The sequence below is a fragment of the Danio rerio genome, chromosome 5 (assembly GCF_052040795.2).
Source record: "Danio rerio strain M-AB ecotype USA chromosome 5, GRCz13ab, whole genome shotgun sequence".
NCBI classification, from domain to species: domain Eukaryota; kingdom Metazoa; phylum Chordata; class Actinopteri; order Cypriniformes; family Danionidae; genus Danio; species Danio rerio.
In genome coordinates this window covers 17615443-17636268 of record NC_141025.1, presented here as the reverse complement: position 1 = coordinate 17636268, position 20826 = coordinate 17615443, and the positions used below count along the sequence as shown (strand labels likewise).

At 34.1% G+C, this 20826-nt stretch overlaps 1 protein-coding gene across 2 annotated transcripts in view; it reads left to right on the top strand.

Annotated features, from left to right (window-relative positions):
• Positions 1 to 577: 577 nt before the first annotated feature.
• The window catches only part of atad1a (ATPase family AAA domain containing 1a), a 79024-nt gene continuing 58775 nt past the window's right edge, over positions 578 to 20826 (top strand). The window contains exons 1-3 of one of the 2 annotated variants that reach the window (XM_087251403.1): positions 578 to 656; positions 7882 to 7952; positions 8050 to 8155. The gene's annotated coding sequence lies outside the window, so the exon portion shown is untranslated. The remainder of the gene's footprint in view (positions 657 to 7881; positions 7953 to 8049; positions 8156 to 20826) is intronic. The other variant, XM_087251401.1, reaches the window with a different exon arrangement.

Below are 20826 nucleotides of genomic sequence, written 5' to 3'. Positions count from 1 at the left end.
CTGGGACTCGAACCAGCAACTTTCTTTCTGTGAGGTGACAGTGCTAACCACTGAGCCACTGTGCCACCTTTAAATTTCGCTTACTCTATTTCAGTACACAACAATTGTGATTTCGAGAAATGTCATCTGAAAGATTGCATTTATAAGATAAAAGCACATGAACATCAACATGAAGCCGATTGTGACTGGGAAACAATAGATTTCCTTTAACACCTGAGTTTCTGAGTTCGCTGTTTGTCTGTAAAATAACACGTCTGACACAATGGTGTAAACCATCTGTACTGACAGTATATTTATAATTTTTGTCATAGGCCTATACAGCAAATAGCATCTAGAAAATACTTTTTGTGGTCTTATGATACAACATATGACAATTCAGTTATCAGCACATTTATAAACTGAATAAAAACAGATACAAGCTACAACACAATGCAGTTTACTGATCATTTTGTAGATGAGAGTTTTAAAAAATCATGTTGAGTTTTATATATGTTCCTACCAAAGTGATTTGAACACACCTGACATCATAATTACAACTTGGCATCTCGTAAATAAGAAGAACCTGCCAGGAAGACCTGAACACAGCGTTACTTCAACCTAATCAAACACACCTGAACCAAATCAAGCCTTCAGCAACGCTACAAAGCTAAAGACTGGTAAGTGTGATCTGCTCAAAGCAATACCTCGACATTTTTAATAATTAAGTGAAGGCTTTATTCCACAGAGACAACTTTACAATTTAATTATAATACCAAATGTACCAAATGTAAACAGTACATGTTTGTTGATAGAACGTAGCTGCTGTTAGCATTGAGCCACTAAGCTACACAAAAATACTTAATTGCTTTAACACAATCACCAAACAAATTAAAGCACATAATTACCTGTCCAAAAGATGAAGTGCAATCATGGTGTCATTTTTCAGATGCTTTGAGTTAACTGACAGGAAAAAGCAATGGCAATGTTAAAAGGATAGTTCACCCAACGATGATGTTTACAGTTTTGCTCACCCTCATGCTGTTCATGGTGTAAAATTGATTGCTGCCTAAAGTTTTAATTTTTTTTTTCAGTTGAATTAATTTAACTTTTCTAAACATCTCAACTTATATTAAATAAGTTAATTCAAACAGCAAATTCACTTAAAGCTTGCATGTGGTGCAATGAAACAAATAGGAGATTCACAAACTGCAAGTGAGCAATTCCAGCGTTATGGATGTGACATTTGCAGTAAAAACTCTAAACATAAATTCACATAGAAAGCATATGTTAATATTATATTGAAACTTTTGTTTATATTTTCCAGAACAACTAAACACAGACTTGAGGGACCAGAAAAATAGCAATCTGTAAACATGTTTAGTACTTTAAATGTGGAAAATAAACACGCGTTATGGATGTGACAAAAAAGTAAATATTTTATTCTACTTTTATGTGCTAGCAATTACAGTTGAAGTCAGAATTATTATCCCTCCTGAATTATTAGCCCCCTCTTTATTTTTTCACCCAATTTCTGTTTAACAGAGAGATTTTTTTTTTTTAACACATTGTTAAACATAATAGTTTTAATAACTCATTTCCAAGAACTGATTTATTTTATATTTGCCATGATGATGGTAAATAATATTTTACTAGATTTATTTTTTAGGTTAACTAGGCAGGTTTGTGTAATTGGGAAAGTTATTGTATAATGATGGTTTGTTGTCTAGACTGTTGGAAAAAAAAAAAAGCTAATAATTTTGACATTTTAAATGGTTTTAAAAACTTCTTGTTTTGATGTTCTTCAGGGGAGATCAATCGTTAATTAGGGGGATTTGAAGCCCCCCCCAACCCCCCTGTAATTCGCACCCTGGTCTATCAAGACACATAACACAATGCTTTGTAAAAAAAAAAAAAAAAGCATGGCAAATTACTATTTATTATAAAGGTAATGTGTGAAACTGCGAGACCTTGAAAGGTGAACCTTGTTATGGGTAGGGACCACTGTATTTACCGTTTTTAGCCACCCTCATGCTGTCCATGGTGTAACAATTGATTGCTGCTTAAAGTTTTTTTTCCTCTTTTCAGTTGCATCAATTTAACTTTTCTAGCCATCTCAACCTATATCAAATAGGTCCAGTCAAACTGACTTATTGAAGTATTGTTACACTATTGAAGTATTGTTACACTTCTTAAAACGAAAAAAAAATATCTAGTAATATTGTTAACAACAATACTAATTGTTGACAATTTATTTTAAAAAGTTTTAATGTTTTACAGTGCATCTGTAGCTTGTTTTGCTGTATGATATAAATATATTAATTACTTTTTCAGCCAAAACTGTGGTCTTTTTTTATTTTTTTATTTTTTATTAGTACACTGTAAAAAAATGCTGGTTTCTACAATTTATCACAATTCATCAATGTAAACACACAAACATCTAAATTAATATGATAGCAGACACTGTAAAAAGCTCATTTCCAGCCACTAGACTTTTCTGACAGGGTATTCGAGTGTCAGAATGGTGTGGGACTGCTGTGCAGAAGTGATTATTATGGATTATAGATTATGAAATTTAGCGTTTTTTTGTTTTTTTATTTATTATTATTATTATTTATTAAAGCATGAAGGTAAAACACGAATGCGGTTATGACTGTATTAACATTTTTTTATTAATTGACAAAAAATACTAATTTGTGGATCTCCTTACTTCCGTGTGCAGCTATCCTGCCATTGTGGCTGGTGTATTTAGGGAAATTTTCTTACCCCTTGGATTTCAGTGTGGTCTTGAAAAATCATAGTTTTAAGGGATATCTATTCCTTCCCCTTAGCCCTACGCCATCAAGCTAAAGAGAATTGGCACACCCCTACCCCTTCACATGAACGTGCACAATGAGGGGTAAGGACAAGGGCTAAGGGTTAGAATTAGGATTGGGCCTAAGTAGCTTGAACAAGCAACAAAAGTCATTTTTTAGTGGTCAACATTTTAAGCAGATCAAAATATTTGTGTGAATATTGTCTAAAACTATTGAACAACAACTATTCTTGAACAAACTGCAAAACCTTTTTTAGAGCATTTTTCATTTATTAGTTTTCCTGAGCTTTATTTTGTACCAAATTCCATTATTGAACAATTATTGTACGGTCCTGATCCTTCCCAATATTATTCATTCATTCATTCATTTCCTTGTCGGCTTAGTCCCTTTATTAATCTGGGTCGCTACAGCGGAATGAAGCGGGACGATGTCAGACCGACATCAATGTCCAACATCAGACAGGCGTTGCATTTTGGTTACGTTCCAACACAACCTAAAAACAACCAAATATCAGTATCTAATGATGTTACAGCTTGAGGTTCTGTGGATGTTACCAATATGACACCTATCAGACATTGGATTTTGGTTACCATACCTGACGAATAAATCAGTGTTTGACTTTGGTTTAAGATGTTGGCTCGGATTTTGGTCACTTTCCAACATGACCTAAAATCAACCATCTGCAATATGGCCACCGTCGCATCATCCAGGTGAATGCTGCACACTGGTGGTGGATAAGGAGATTCCCCACATTGTGTAAAGCGCTATGAGTGTTTAGAAAAGCGCTATGTAAATGTAAGGTATTATTATTATTATTATTATTATTATTATTATTATTATTATTATTATTATTATTAAAAAAATATCAACGTCATTTCACATCTTTATTGGACATCAAAATAACATTGTTCTTAGACGCTTGCGACCTAATATTAACGTCCTATGATGTGTCTGCAGGGGTTTTTTCTTAAAGCTCTGCACTTAAACACTCTTTCATAATAGGATATACGTTTAACAGTCCAATCATTATATTATAAACCACACAACACTTCAGCTGATCTCTGAATGCTTCTCAAAGCAATCAATCTTTTCTGAAGCAAACTCAAAAGCCCACAACTCTAGAAAATAAACATTACTGCTTTCCATTGATGCATTCGCTCTTTCCCCCTCTCTCATCTGCAGTGAAAGCCACTCAATTTCCTTCCTTTCATATATTTATTGCTTGTGTAGTCCTGAGAGAGAGAAAGAGAGTCGAGACGGATGAGACCACAGCAAGAAGCTATCCTAGAGTAAGCACTTCTTATACAGCCACCTGTGTGTTCTCAAGGCGTTTCTTTAATTTGTTTTTTTTTCCAGTGTGTTTGCGAAGAGAGTTTGCAGAAACCTGCTCAGCCAGGCTTCAGCTGTTCAGCTCCAATGCGTTCATAAACAAGCATCTTCTGCCCGCACTTATCTAAGGAGAAGATCTTATTTAAAACCTCGCTGGAGACCCGATAAATGCTGTCGCTGCAAATTCGCCCATAGCTTGCATGTGGTGCAATGAAACAAATAGGAAATTTATATTAGCAGGCTAGTGGGTGTCTTGTGTTTTTTACACATGATGCGGTTCAATGATGAAGTCATAGGAGGAAACGCACAGTGAGCGCAAACCAGTGAATCATTGCACAATCTGCTTCGTATAAGATCACCAACTAACGCAGTAAACCTGCTGTGTCCTGTGCTCAGAGCCAGTAGTGAGGGGAGGCGAGGTAACAGCACAGTTAAAAATAAGATATTTACATTAAATAAACACCAAGCTATTATCAGTTGACCCTATTAGGGGTGATTTTGTTTTGGGCTTTTTGACCTTTGCGCTATCATCGCTCTGTTGCATTAATGCAGTCAGTGGGTGTGTTCCGGAACTTCACCTTCTTTGACATGCAGTTTCTTTCAATTCCTCTGAGGTCAGAGTGAGAAGATTTGATGCTTCTCTCTTAGTCACCATAGTGTTTATTGGTACATGAGAGCAACCTAACAAATTTACATCCCTGGCTATTACAGTGCAGGGGTGTTCGAGTAACAATATACGCAGTGTGCGAATTATTATAAATTTAAGGGGGGTCAACTGTTTTGGTTAGTTTGTGTAATACATGCTTCAGTCATTTATATATTCAGTTTTAGTTATGTCTAGTTTATTAATAAAACATATATTTAAGATTTCTGACCTACAGTATCCTCTGATTAAGATCAGATAAACATTCAGATGTTACTATAGATTAAATTACAAACTATACTGTACATCTTACTTGATTTTATTTTCAGGCTAAATGTAGATAAAAACATCCATTTTAAGAGAAAACAAAGTCATGTGAACACGATGTCTTTTGGTGCTCTAGAACTGACAATTTCGGACTTTTTTTTTCTTGAATAGACTGATTAGCGAAATTAATTAATAACATTTATTGTTTAAAACACATATCACAGTGAAATATTTATATATTAGTATTGAGAAATATCAGACTGACCACAGCATACATCTTGTTCTGATGTTCTTTCCGGAGGGGAAGATTCAGATCATCAGCTCGTTTGCAGAGACTGAAAGACCTGAAATGGTCTTTCAAAAGGAAAAATGAGACATCCAATACATGCAGTGTTGGTGGTTCTCTGAGAACGTGGATGAGAACCACTGTCTTTTGTGTCACATGCTTTTTCTGTCAGTGCTTTACAGATTCTTATGCTTTTCATTACCAGCATAACAGAGTTCACCAGAATGTAGGAAGAGACACAACATCTATTGTTATTACTGAAATTGCTACTAATAAAGAAAAATAAAGTTCCATGTTGTATACTGTACACCAGGGGTTCTCAATCTTTGTCCTGGAGGTCTGGTGTCCTGCAGATTTTAGCTCCAACCCCAATCAGACAGGTGGGCTAGCTAGTCAAGCTCTTATTATTGGCTGTTTCTCAACAGAGAACAGACTTGCGTTCTTGTGAAGACCAGTCTTGCCAGGTCACCTCGGAAGAACGAACACTGGAGACCTGAGAACAGAGAACGCATCCTGAGAAATGAGATGCTGCATTCTTCCTGATGGTCACATGACCTTTACGCGTTTTTAAAGGAAAAATAATTAAACATTACAGCATTCATATAACGATTTATTGTTTTTCCACTTTTCACAATATATGTTATGCATGAAGACTTTACAAATATATGTTGCACAATACAAATAAAACAGATTTTAATACAAATTTCAGCAAATAAACAACCTTAATGTGTTTACTCCTTTTATTAAGATTTCATGGTAATGTTTACCTGAGGTAAATAAATTATATCTCTGAAATGATAAACTTATATAAAATGCTGCGCATCCCACTTGCAGTCCCAATGACTTCTGGGACTTCTCGAGCGAGTTCGGTGCTTAAATCTGCATTGATGCATCCTTAATATCAAAAACACATCTGGGAAGTTTCAAGCATCCTTCATTCTTGCGGTCTTGAGTATTGGAAGTGAACTTTGGGCGTTGATGATGACGTTACACGATAATGCAAGATCACTAAAGAAAGGACATTGTGAAACAGCCAGGCTTTCTAGAAACATCCTTGCAGGTGTGTTGAGGCAAGTTGAAGCTAAAATCTGCAGGACACCGGACCTCCAGGATGGAGTTTAAGAACCCTTGCTGTATACAGCACATTAGCATAGTAAACACAAATAACAGAACAAAATAATTATTTCATGATAATTAAAGCTTAGTGTATGACTCAAGAGGTTAACACAGTAAAAAATAGGAGAGTGGGACTCTACGTTAATATTTTTAAGACAATGTCCCTAAATACACATTTTATGCATTATATATTTATAATGTTTTATTAATGAAAACTGTTTCTAAAGTTTGTTTTAAAAATACAAAACGTACCTTGAATGGTTTTGTGAAGAGGTATTTTGGGCCATTGGCTGATTGGTGAATTAACATGTAGGAGGCACAAACAAGCGCAGCATGTTTTGAAAGCTCCATGGAGTCCCAGTGTTTACAGTCTTTGGGGAAATCAGCCTACAAAAGGCTTACTTAGACTTGTCTCTGCACATTAAACGGTGATAGGAGAAGCTGTTTAATGGGTGTTTTTTTTTTTTTTTTTTTTTTTTTTAAAACCACGCATAAAATGCTCCTGTTGGTTGACAGGTATCACTGAAATAGGTGTCCTGAGAATTCACACAACTTTCTGTCTCAGACTGTGAACAAAGTGGTGGGTGGCCAACTCTTCTATATATATATATATATATATATATATATATATATATATATATATATATATATATATATATATATATATATATATATATATATATATATATATATATATTATTTTTTGTATTGTAGCCAATTAAAAAAAAAAACAGCCAAGACTGAAGACACTTTCTTATTATCTTTCATTCATGCATTCAGGTTGGTAAAAAGAGTCCATGCAGAGTTTGGCTGTTGAGTGATAAATGAAAATGAGAAACTATTTTATTATAGTAAAGTAAAAACAATGGAACTTTGCCGACATATTTATTTACAATAAATGTGTTATTTTTCACAATAAATACATTTTATTTCATTTTAAATAATTTAAGTTAAATAGACATTTTAAATACTTTGTATGACATTTATTAGAAACAAAACATAAATTAATATAAAGATATATAGGAATTAACTTTTTATTAAAGTGGATTTAATAAATATTTTATATATTATTAGATGTAATTAATATTTTTCCAAGTAATCAATCTCTTTTATTTATTTAAATATTTTTTTTAATTAATTTATACAAATATGTTTTATTATAGTATAGATTAAAAATAATATACATTTTTTTGTTATAATGTTAAGTAATATTTGTTGTATTAAAGTAAATCGTATTCCTTAAATATATTGACAATTAATCGTTTTTATAATAAAACAGGTTTTGCTGTGTCTTAAATAAACCCCATAAAACCCTCTGCATTCTCGTACTTCTGTCAGACGAGATATGTATTAGAGAAGAAGAAGGAGGAAAAAAAGAGATGTGTTGTGTAGTCTGGCCTTGCAGGATAAAAGCAGAAGTTGTAAAATGTTAATGTTTTCACTCCCAGAGCTGTTAAACACCCAGAGGACACTAAAGCAGAGAGACAGCTTTCAATTTAGCGGAAGAGGACAGTTCCAGGTCCAGGTTTCTGACAAGGGCAGCTCCACTCACAACACAGAGTCTGCAAACTGATGTATGGCTCACATTATACCCCCGCTCTTCCTCTGACACACAGGATGGATGACGGGATGCAGTAATGGGGAGCTTTGAGGAGGACAGCAGGACAGGAATGAGAAGCAGGTCACCAGGAAACCTTCCCAGGAAGACTTTCACTGACTGAGGTACTGACTGCAGCAACACATCTGAGCGGACAGACAAGATTGAGCTGAACTAGATTTTTACAGTTTTCATCTTTTTTTTTTCTCCTGTGTGTGGTGTTGCATGCCTATACACTGCAGACAATGGTTTGTCTCGTTTCTAATCTGCCTGCACACCTGGTACACATGCAAGCTGAGACTGCCAGCAATGTTTTTAATGCATTTACCTATTTACTATTTACCCATAGACTGTTATGACATCTTTATTGGTCATCAGCATCTTAAATCCTTGAAAGTTTTAATATTTTTATTTAAAAAAAAAAAAAAAAAACTATGAATATTTAATTTTATTCATGTCTGTATTTTATTATCTTTGTATCCAATTACAAAAAACTGTTTATCAATTATGCAAAGTGTTTCTAATGCAGTGTCTATGGGGTGAGACAGTAAATTTGACGTTGTTCTCTCTTCTGGCTGCCGTCATTAGTCTTTTTTTTTCCCTTTTTCTGAAAGTCTTTATAACACCATTGCAGAAACTGCCTTTTATGATTTCAGCAAACAGGATTGTAAAAAACATATCGTTGCTTTACTATGACAACTTCTGCTACTGAAAATCCTGGAAATGAGAAAAGGGTCCATTGAGTGTATGTGTCTGAGACTGCATGTCTGGGTTTGCACATGCAAGTCTGCAGCCAGATACTATTGCGCTGTTCATTTTTAATTTTTTTTGTCAAACTAATGTCAAACTTCAAGATGAAAAAAAAAGCATTATTCAGGGTAACTTTTTTTTTTAATATTATTAAAAAGGAGGCTTAAATTTAGGAATTATTTTCTAGACAAGTATAAAATACAATTCTTTTAGAAATAAATGGTAAAAATAAATTTCAAAATCTTTAAAAATAATCTTATTTCAAGCTGAAAACAAGATTACTTCAATTCGAATATTGACTTGTTTTTGTCTTCGTTTAATTTTGACAGCTTTTTCAAAAAACATAAATATTTAATATTTTTCTAGTAAATGCTTCTGTTGTGACCATAAAATATATATATATATATATATATATATATATATATATATATATATATATATATATATATATATATATATATATATATATATATATATAATTTTTATTCAAGTATTTAGCACAATTTGCAATCAGTCTACATAGCTTTCCCAGTATTTCTCTGTTGCAATCAGGAGATCACAATACCGAAAAACCCCGAAAAATCCAGAACAAAGCAACCACTACTATGGTATAATACAGCTCTACATATTATACGGTCTCTTGCACCATTTTGTGGCTGAACGTCAACCGTCTTTGCTCTGCTAAGTATGGCAGGCTGATGGCCACCAATGTGCTGAATCTCAAAAATTATGAATATTTAAAATAGCCACTATCCTTATAAATAAACTGCATAGTTGCAATCTAAACAACTACATTCTCACCTTAAAAGCCCCGTCCAACAGCTGTAATGTTTGTCAAACTGTAGTGCTCTGTTTGCCATTCGTATGGGTGGAGTAATATACAAGGGTGAAGAGGCTGTTCAAGCGCTGATATTACTTTAATATCTCTTGGCTATAAGCACCAGACAGAACTGTTGTGTGTGTGTGTGTGTGTGTGTGTGTGTGTGTGTGTGTGTGTGTGTGTGTGTGTGTGTGTGTGTGTGTGTGTGTGTGTGTGTGTGTGTGTGTGTGTGTGTGTGTGTGTGTGTATGTATGCATGTATGTATGTATGTATGTGTGTGTGTATATATATATATATATATATATATATATATATATATATATATATATATATATATATATATATATATATATATATATATATATATATATATACATATATACAGTTGAAGTCAGAAGTCTGTTTATTTTTTCCCCAATTTTTGTTAAACGAAGAAAAGATTTTATCAGCACATTTCTAAACATAATAGTTTTAATAACTCATTTCTAATAACTTATTTATTTTATCTTTGCCATGATGACAGTAAATAATATTTGACTAGATATTTTTCATGTCAATCCTATACAGCTTAGTGGCATCTAAAGGCTTAATTAGGTAAATTAGACAAATTAGGCAGGTTAGGGTAATTAGGGAAGTTATTGTAAAAAAGATGGCTTAAGATGTGGACTACCAAAAAATATATAGCTTAAAAGGAGTTAATAATTTTGACCTTAGAAAATTAAAACTGCTTTTATTCTTGCTGAAATAGAACAAACAAGATTTTCTCCAGAAGAAAAAAAATATTATCAGACATACTGTGAAAATTCTCTTGCTCTGTTAAACATAATTTGGGAAATATTTAAAAAAAGAAAAGAAAAATATTCAAAGGGGGTCTAATAATTCTGACTTAAACTGTGTACATATTTATTAAATATAATATTTAATATTATAATATTATTAATCATTAAATTTAACTAAATTATTGTAGCATGTCAGGCTGTAAGATCTTCAGCTGCCATAATGCCAGACTGAATGACAGTGAGGATGTGCCAAACATGGAGGTAAAATCACCTGGAGTTTGGCGTCACACTTTTAAATTATTCCTCACAGCAAACATAAACAATCTGTAGTTGCAGTTTCACACAATTTCACCTCTAATAAAACCAGGAAGAAAAAAAAATGTTTTGACATTTCTCTGCAATGGTTTGAATTTGTTTGGCCAATTGATCAGATTCAAGGCTCCTATTATTTCTGGGATTATTGCACTTGAATTGGTCACAGCTGTAGTCACACTGCAGGAAAGTCTGAAATCTTTTGACACTGTCTGAACTTCATCAGAAGAGAAATCTGATTGCAATGGCCATTAAGCAGTTGTCTATGAATTTGTCAAACCAACTATCAAAAATCACAGATTTTAACCAAGGATTTCAGGAATTATGATTTCCCAAATTTGTCTCAGATGATCAAATCATGGCTAAAATCCTACAGTGAGAGCAGGCTTTAGTTTGACTGTTTGACTGATTTCAGGCTTCGTTTTCGACCAGTAAAAAATCAGGGCCAAAGTTGTGCAGTGTGAGACTAGCATCAGTGACCCCTGCTAATGTTATGTTGATTTTCATCTTTAATTTTTAAGCCCCTGCCCCCTTTTTCTCTGATCTCCTCTTATCAGTAACTAGGATTTTATTATTATTATTATTATTATTATTATTATTATTATTATTATTATTATTATTATTACTATTATCTCCATTATTTTTTATTATTTAATTATTTATTTTTGTAAATGATTTTGATTCATGGTTCTGAAATTGTCAACTGACTGTATCGATTTTTTTTTATGAGGTTCTTTGTCTTCTTAGTAGTAAATAAGCTTTAAAAAGAAGCACATTGCTTATCACCATGGCCAGATGGAATCTGCGGACGTTTTTTACTATTTCTGCTGAGAATTTTGGAAAAATCTGCAGATTTCTGTGGAATTATTTTGGGAGTATCCAACGGAGTATCATAACTTACACCTTAATGTATTAAATAAACAGTAATAAATTACTGAATAAAAACTGAATAAATTCAGATTTACACATTTACTCAAGTAAATAAACAGAATTAATGATAGGCTAAAAATCTGCAGAAATCTGCAGAAATCTGCAGAAATCTGCGGAAGTCTGCGGAAAATCTGCGGAATTCTGCGCGCGCAGATTCCGTGTGGGCCTACTCATCACATACATTTTGCAGTATTAAAATCTGCTCTTACCATTAAAGTGCAAAAGAACTTTTTCTTTTTAAACTCTCTGATTTGGAACTCTGCGCAGTAATTGAGAATTGACTAGAAGAAGATGCTGTTGTTGGCAAAACAGGAATCAAGGGGTCTCTTGTGAATGTTACTTGCCGTACTGTAAGTGCACAGTTGTCACTCATCTGATGTGTCTGTAATGAGAATAAATATGAACAGCAGAGGTGAGGCCGATCTCGAACCAACACTTTCAACATGATTTTCAGCTCTGTATGTGGTCGACCACAGCAGTTCTCAGATCAGTGAGCAAAGCCCTGTTATAATGATGAGTCTGTGCGATGAACAGCTTGCAGGAGGAGTAATGAGATCTCCAGAGGAGTGAGAGAAAGACGCCGCTCCGAGACACAATTAAAAGCAGACCTTGTGTGACTATTTTTATGCAAATACACCTGAAACTACTTTGACAATTATAAAAAAAACAGCGACCTCATTTACTCGCTCAGAGCTGTTTACTGCATAATTGTATTTAAAATCATAGAAAATAGGGATAAACAATTGTATTAGTGTTGAAAGACAAATGCGCAACCGAAGCTTAAAAACAAGCCAGGAAAAGCCCACTATTAGATTTATCAGTTATATATTATCAATAAATGAGCCCAAAATATGTTAATCTGAAACCAGTTTCAGACTGAAAGGCAGAAACATAAGTGATTGTTACCAAATAAATAGAAAAAATACAATGTCATAAAAATCCAAACGCAACAACAAAAAATAAGCTGTAATGATTAATACATGACTTATTTATGTTTTTTTTTTTTTTTTTAATTTAGCTACTGTTTGAAAGAATATCACCTCTTACATATGTTTATTTACATATATTTATTATGAACATGACAGTTATCCAGTGATTGGGACTGTGGACTGATTTCTGCCACAGACTTTAAATTATTGTACTGAATGGCTATTAGCTGTAAACAGTGTCAGTCAGTGCATTAGAAATAAAGACACTGACCATAAATGCAAAGAAATGAAATTACTGGCCCCTTTTTTTTTTTTTTCAAATAAGCACAAAAAAAAAAAAAAATTAGTCCAACTAAACTAAAAAGAAAGCAAATGTTGCATATTATAAGTTGACTTGGAGATGTTTTTGTTTTTTGTTTTCTCCTATCATTTAGTGCATTTGCATCATTTTGTCTGACCAATAGCAGATGGAATGTGTGCTCTGACAACCTGCTGTTTGACAAAATGTTATAATAGGACAGTGTTTCTCAACCACGTTCCTGTAGGACCACCAGTTCTGCACAATTTTAATGTCTCTAACTAAACACATCTGATTCAGATCATCAGCTCATTAGCAAAAACTGAAAGACTTTCAACAGGCTTGAGGCACAAAGGAGACAACCAAAAAATTGAGTGTCAGTGGTCCTCCAGGAACGTGGTTGAGAAACGCTGTAATAGGACATATATACTTTTTCATTTCTGAAGAATTAATCTCATTTTAAATGAATCATTTGATTCAATGAATCATTTATTAAGAAACTTGGTTCATTTCTGTATTAAATTAATAATATTAAAATGATAATCTAACTCTTAGTTTAGTGAATCATTATTTCAATTGTCATTCGTTCATTCATTTTCGTTTTGGCTTTTATCAATCATTGAACGTTAATTTTATAATTGTAATAAATAATTGAACAGTATTCAAAACTTGCAGTAAATTAACATTGCATTATTATTATTTTTTTTCTTTAATGAAATAATACTATTTTATTGACAGATAGATTGGTCTTCCAGGAACGTGGTTGAGAGACACTGTTATGGGACATACTTTTTTATCCCAGAAAAATTCATCTCATTTTGATTGAATCAGTTGATTCAATGAACTATTTATAAAGACACTTGGTTTATTTCTATTTTGAATTAATGATTCACTAAATTAAGAGTTAGATTATTATTTTAATATTATTTGCACAATTTTCATCCATTTTCTTTTTGACCCTTTTATTTATCATTCAATGTTAATTTTATAATTGTAATAAATAGTTGGACAGTATTCTAAACTTGCAGTACAATAACATTGCATTATTTTCTTGATTTTTATGAAATATTTATATTTTATAGTCAGATTGATTGGTTCAAAACAGTGTGAATGTGACTTAAACTGCGGTCACACTGGACTTTTGGCCCTATAGACCCTTCAAATGCACATTAATGTGTCGGACCAGAAACACAAGCTCGTACAACAAGTTTCGCAGTTCACTGCATTGCAAAAAATCAAGCTTAGTGAACTCTGACCTGTGAAATTGCATTACATGACTGCATGAGATGAATCAAAGATCAAAACATGACCTCTCTAGACAGAAATATAAAATATGAACCAATTGCTTGCTTTTTCTGACCAATTGCCATGCATCAGAATTTTGCATGCTCAATCGAAAGGGGTCTGGCTGCAAACTTGGTGCATATGCAATCTGAGCTGCATCCAATGCTTTTTAATGGGCTCACCTAACCCCACCCCTAACTCCACGCAGAGTGAAGTCACTAGCTCCATTGAGTGCATTGTGTCTGACATTGCATCTGAGTGATGCAATCTCAGGTTGCATCATAAAGGCTGCATCCAGATACTATTGGCTCAAACACTAGTGGGACCACTACAGTATAACATTTTTGTACATTTTATTTCTTTTTTTGTGTTCTATTATTATTATTATTTTGTAACCCTAAACATTACTTTAACAACATAAATATATTGAAGAAAAAGTTATAATTGACTCCACTGTCACTGAGCACTCTTGATGTGGTCGTGCACAGAATCTTCATTATCAAACTTATATCAGCTTGTCCTTCAGTCTGATTGGCTGATTCATCCTGCCTGCTGCTCACAGCAGGCCACCAGTCTCACATCTGTGCAGTTTATTTTATTATTTCTTATTTGATATGAGGGTCTTTCTCTTGCTGAGACGTCAAGGTCGTGGACTGAGCGATTCGGGCTGAATTGCAGAGCAACTGGGCCATTTCTGAGCGGGGTCTGCTGGATTTAAGAGCTCTCGGTCTCCGCTCTGCTCATTTTTCCAATAATGCTGTAGCACTTCTTCTCTGAAGTGATCTTTGCAAGGTCTTGTGTTTTTACCTCAGGCTTTTTAGTTTGCCATTGTTTATTTATTTATTTATTTTTTTATTGATCCAGTGCTGCTTTAAGTGTATGTCATTGAAACAATTTTAAAATTATAGCAAATTGTTCATGGTTTTACTGTAATTCAGAAGCTGGATTGCTTTAGCAGGTCTTTTATTTTTATTTTTTTATTATTATCATTATTTATTTTATTTTATTGCTTTTAAAGGGATTTGGTTTACTTCGGAGATCATATTAGCCACTCGAACAGCAGCTGAGAGAACAACTACACCAATTAAACTTCAGTTGTTGTATTTTTGTAGTGAGATGATTGAGTATAATCCTTCTGGGTATAAACAACAATGTTGGTAAATGTTCTTTTTTACAGTGGCTGCAAGTTAAAGGTGCAGTATGTACGTTTGACACCCAGTGGTTGAACTAGGTACTGCATGCCTGCAGATGCAAGCACAGATCGACAACATCAACAGCCAGTTTTTTTTTTTTTTTTTTTTTTTTTTTTAAGCCTAAAGGCTGATTTACGTCATGTTGTAAATAAAAGCAATGGCACACAATAGAAATAATATTTTCCCATCAGTCCATGCCAATTATACACCACAATTACATGTGAAGAAACACTGAATTAACATTTGAATGAACACTGAATGAACAACTTTTTTTTTTAACTAAAATTTAATTTTCTGGTTATTGTTAACTAAACATTTTTGTCTTTCTTTATCTTTTTATTATTAGTGCTTTGTAGATTGTGTCAAAGCAGCTTATGTAGAAAAGAGAATAAAAAGTCATAACAATATTTCAGATTGTGAAACAATCCATCATATCAGGCAGGTAGGAGAGTTTTGCTGAATGCTGGTGTGGTTAAATTAAAACTGATTCAGTACCTTTAATACAAATGTTGCTCTTAATTAACAACTTTGGAAAAACAAATATTCCATACTCTGCCAAATGTAAATGATACAAGCTTTCATAAAATCTATACTAGGATATCAGAAAATGAAAATAAATGTACATAAAAGATGTGAAGGACGTCTCCTCAACCCCTGCTGTCCACATATCAGAGGCACTGAATTCAGCAGTAACACAAAAGCATCAAAGTTTTGCACTAAAGCCGGAGAGATAAAACTCTTCTTTTGTGCTAAAGCACCTCTGCCAGACTCTCATGATAAAATGTCAATTTAAATGTAAATCTCTATTGTAGGATTGTTAGGATGTGATTGAACCAAGATTGAAAATGTAATTAAAAAGCCACTGCAATTACTCCAAAGAAAGGACTGCCATACCTGTTCAGTAAATGTAAGAGATGCTGTGAAAGCAGAGAATGTGAAAAATATATATGAAATATTGATTTTTATCAGCCGATGCTTGAACTATATCACGAAATAATCTATCAGGTCCTTGATATGTAGCAACTCATCATAATGATACATTATACTGTAATAACAGCATATTTTCTAGAATCCAGGTGATTTATATTTAAAATAAATGTAAAAAATCACTTATTATTGACCATGACAGATTTTTGGTGAGTTTGTAATATAGAAATATTTCATTATATGAACCTAGATTTTATTGCAACTGGAGCGCATTGACATATTTATTAAGAAGGTTAACATTAATCTAAACTGACCAAATAAACGTATAGTCATCATCTGAAAGATCTGAATCGCCTATATTATTATCACCATTGTAATTTTAAATTCAATCTAAATTGAGAAGCAAAATACCTCAGAGAGGTAAAATAATACACTAAAAATGTCCCCTACTTAAACAACCAAGTGAAACTAAATACACCTTAATAAATAACAGCAAAAAAAATGCAAAAACTACTTCTACTTTCCTTATTATATATAAAAACAAGGGAAAATACTTGTTTGTGTGGCATCCAACCCCTTCTGCTTCTCACGGTGTATATACAAAGTACAGTATTTACAATAACAACGAACAAACCAAAAACAAAACAACAAGTGGGGCATAAGCAATCACCCGCTTCAAATGTTATTCTTCGATTGAATGGGGGTTAGTGGTTATCAGCTGAGAGACAGATAGTAGGCTCAGAAAGCTGTTATCATCCATCGACATGGTTAATCAGCTATACTAATAGAGAAGACTCCAGATCCAGATCTATTTTTTACATTACTGTGATGGGTTTAGCGTTGAGGTAGGGGTAGACGTTAATAAAATATAATTAATGGGAAATTTAATAAATAATATAAATCATTTCCGTTAACTTCCGGCCACAGCCGTATCTGATCCATAGCTGACTAGCTATGTGGATGGATGATAGCAGCCTTCTAAGCCTACTATTGGGTGCAAAAGGCCCGTACTGGCCCATATCTATCAGCTGACAACCATCGACAATGGCCATTCAATCAAATCAAAACATTCGAATTGGCTGAAACAACAAACAAAAGCCAAAATTTACACACACAAAACAGAAATACACAATCAAAAAGACCACTAACACAACTATATTTTTCTACAACACCAAATGTCAAACAAAAAGCTTATAGATATTGTAAAGATGAATAATACTGATACTCATTCATTCATTCATTTTCTTGTCGGCTTAGTCCCTTTATTAATTCGGGGTTGCCACAGCGGAATGAACCGCCAACTTATCCAGCAAGTTTTTTACACAGCAGATGCCCCTCCAGCCGCAACCCATCTCTGGTAAACATCCACACACACACACTCATACACTACGGACAATTTAGCCTACCCAATTCACCTGAACCGCATGTCTTTGGACTGTGGGTGAAACTGGAGCACCCGGAAGAAACCCACGCGAAGGCGGGGAGAACATGCAAACTCCACACAGAAATGCCAACTGAGCTGAGATTCGAACCAGCGACCCAGCGACCTTCTTGCTGTGAGGCAACAGCACTACCCATTGCGCCACTGCCTCGCCTAATACTGATACTGATATTTAAAAAAAAAAAAAAAAAAACTATTATAATTTTATGGGATCTTTTAAATTTCTATTGAAAGTCCAAACACTGTAAGTAACTCATTGATTCACTCAATGATTCAAAGACCGTTGAATGACTTCAACCACTAGTGTTACTATGTAACCCACAGAAAGACAATGCTAGACATATTCATAATAATCATAATAATTTGTCTGTACATTTTTATAAAGAAGATTAACATCAGTCTGACCTGAACAGAAAAAAATCATTTGCAATCTGAATCATTAGAATCGCATTCATCGTTTAATTAAAAAAAAATCTTTGTTGCTGTTTGATTAAAAAAAAGCACGTTTAATTGAGATGTTTTTCCTTTCTAATGCACTTCTTACCTATTGTAGGAAAGCATGATTTTATATGCCATCTACACTACCTGACAAAAGTCTTGTCTAGTGGATGACATGAAGGCGAGCAGCCTAATTCATTTTTTCAGTTTTCTCCAGTGTGAGTTTAGAGTGCACCTCTGCTGCCGCACGCACGTTTATAAAGGAACATCTTCATCTTATCTGATACTGGGACCTGATATCTGGACTATTGCTTTAATTTCAAAATTTGTATATTTATCTACTTTTTCATAGTATAAAATGTCTAAATTTGTGTTCTGAAGGTTGGAATGACTGGAGTGTTAGTAATCAATGAATGAATTAGCACCAGGCCTGCATCCAATAGATATGAAAGAGAGCTTTTTACCAGGCCATGTCAGAAATATATCACAAAGTAATAATCAGTTTTACAATGAAGACTAATATTGATCTGGGCTAAGCATTAAGAGGGGACACGTTCAGGATTCGCCTATGGATGTGAAACACTATCATCCTTTTTCAAGTTTTAAGTTGTATCTTTATTTTCTTAAAGACATGGATTTAATTAGCCAATGCCAAAATCTAAATGCAAAGCAGTCAAAGTCTTTTTCTCAGTTTGCAATTACAAATAAAATAAAATACTTTGCAGCAACACACACAATACTCAGATAATTAGACTGCGCCATCTCTTCTGCTTTGAAAGACCAATAAAGGCTAAATTCCCTGCATAAGATCAGCATGAGTGAACACTCTGCAAAGTCATAAGCGCAGACTCCATTTACAAAGAACGCAATATCCTAGGCTCTCCTGCAAATGAGTAACTGCATCTGTATCTTCAAGTGTTTGTGCGTCTAAGAGGATTTTTTTCCTCAAAAAAAAAAAACATGAGGCTTGTTTTCAAGCCTTAACTGAGTATGGCACACTGGCAAGGCTGGTGGGTGCTGAGGGTTATGCAGATGAGCTCTGCCAAGGTCATCCAATCGGCTCAGAGTCCTTTATGCATCATGCGAAGTGACAGCTATAATGGTTGCCTCTTAGAAAGCTGAAAAAACAGAAGAGCTTTCTGATGCTAGCCTGGAGGATGTGAGTCTCATACTTTATTTCAAAGAGCATCTGAGGTCCCTCTCTAGAAGATTTACTACTTTTTTTTTTTTTTTTTGGACAGCATTTGATGTGCATGATTGCAGAAACTCTGGTCTGAAATAAATACAAAACAATCACATTTGCTGACTGTAAGTTTGAGTTAACTAACTTTTTCAATCAATGGTGAAAAATGCATTTGTCTCAGTCTTTTATTCACTTTTTGTTTTTACTTTTTTCGCAAATGATTCTTCTTATACATTTAGTGCCCATATATAGAGCCCAGTCATTTTTGTTTGTGAACAATAACACAATCTCAATTTTTTTATGTCCATTGAATCTTTTAGATGGAGTTATGTTTTTATTTTTGTATGAGTGTGTGCTTGAATACACCGTGCATTCGGAAAGTATTCATAGCACTTCACTTTTTTCCACATTTTTTTTGTAACAGACTTCTTCCAAAATGGATTAAATTAATTCATTTCCTCAACATTCTACACACAATACCTCATAATGACAATGTGAAAAAATATTTTTTGAATTTGTTGCTAATTTATTAAAAATCACATGTACATAAGTATTCACAGCCTTTGCTCAATACTTTGTTTATGCACCTTTGGCAGCAATTACAGCCTCAAGTCTTTTTGAATATGATGCGACGGTGTACAGCCATTTTCAGATCTCTCCAGAGATGTTCAATAGGATTTAGGTCTGGGCTCTGCCTGGGCCAATTAAGGACATTCACAGAGCCCCAGTCTGAGGTCAAGAGCACTCTGAAGCAGGTTTTCAATCAGGATGTCTTTGTACATTGCTGCATTCATCTTTCCCTCTATCCTGACTAGTCTTTGCTGAAAAACATCCCCACAGCATGAGGCTGCCACCTCAATGCTTTACTGTAGGGATGGTATTAGCCTGGTGATGAGTGGTGCCTGTTTTTCTCCAAATGAAACGCCTGACATTCACTCCAAAGTGTTCAATTTTAGTCTCATCAGACCAGAGAATTTAGTGTCTTATAGTGTGAGAGTCTTTCAGATGTCTTTGGCAAATTCCAGGCGAGGAGTGGACTCCGTCTGGCTACACAGATGACTGTCCTTCATTAAGGTTCTCCTCTATCCACAGAAGAATGCTGGAGCTCAGACAGAGTAACCATTGTATTGATCTCCTCCAATTGCTTCGCTTAAAGGCCGGCCAGCTCTAGGAAAAGCCCTGGTGGTTCCAAACATCTTCCACTTGTGTATGATGGAGGCCACTGTTCTCATTGGAACCTTCAGAGCAGCAGACAGTTTTCTGTAACCTTCCACAGGCTTGTGCCTCAAGACAATTCTGTCTCTGAGGTCTACAGACAATTCCTTTGTCTTTATGCTTGGTTTGTGCTTTGACATGCACTGTCCACCCTGGGACCTTATATAGACAGGTGTACGCCTTTTCAAGTCATGTCCAATCAACTGAAAGTACCACAGGTCAACTCCAATTAAGCTGCTAAAACATCTCAAGAATGATCAGTGGAAACAGAATGTAATTTAGAGCTTTACGGCAAAG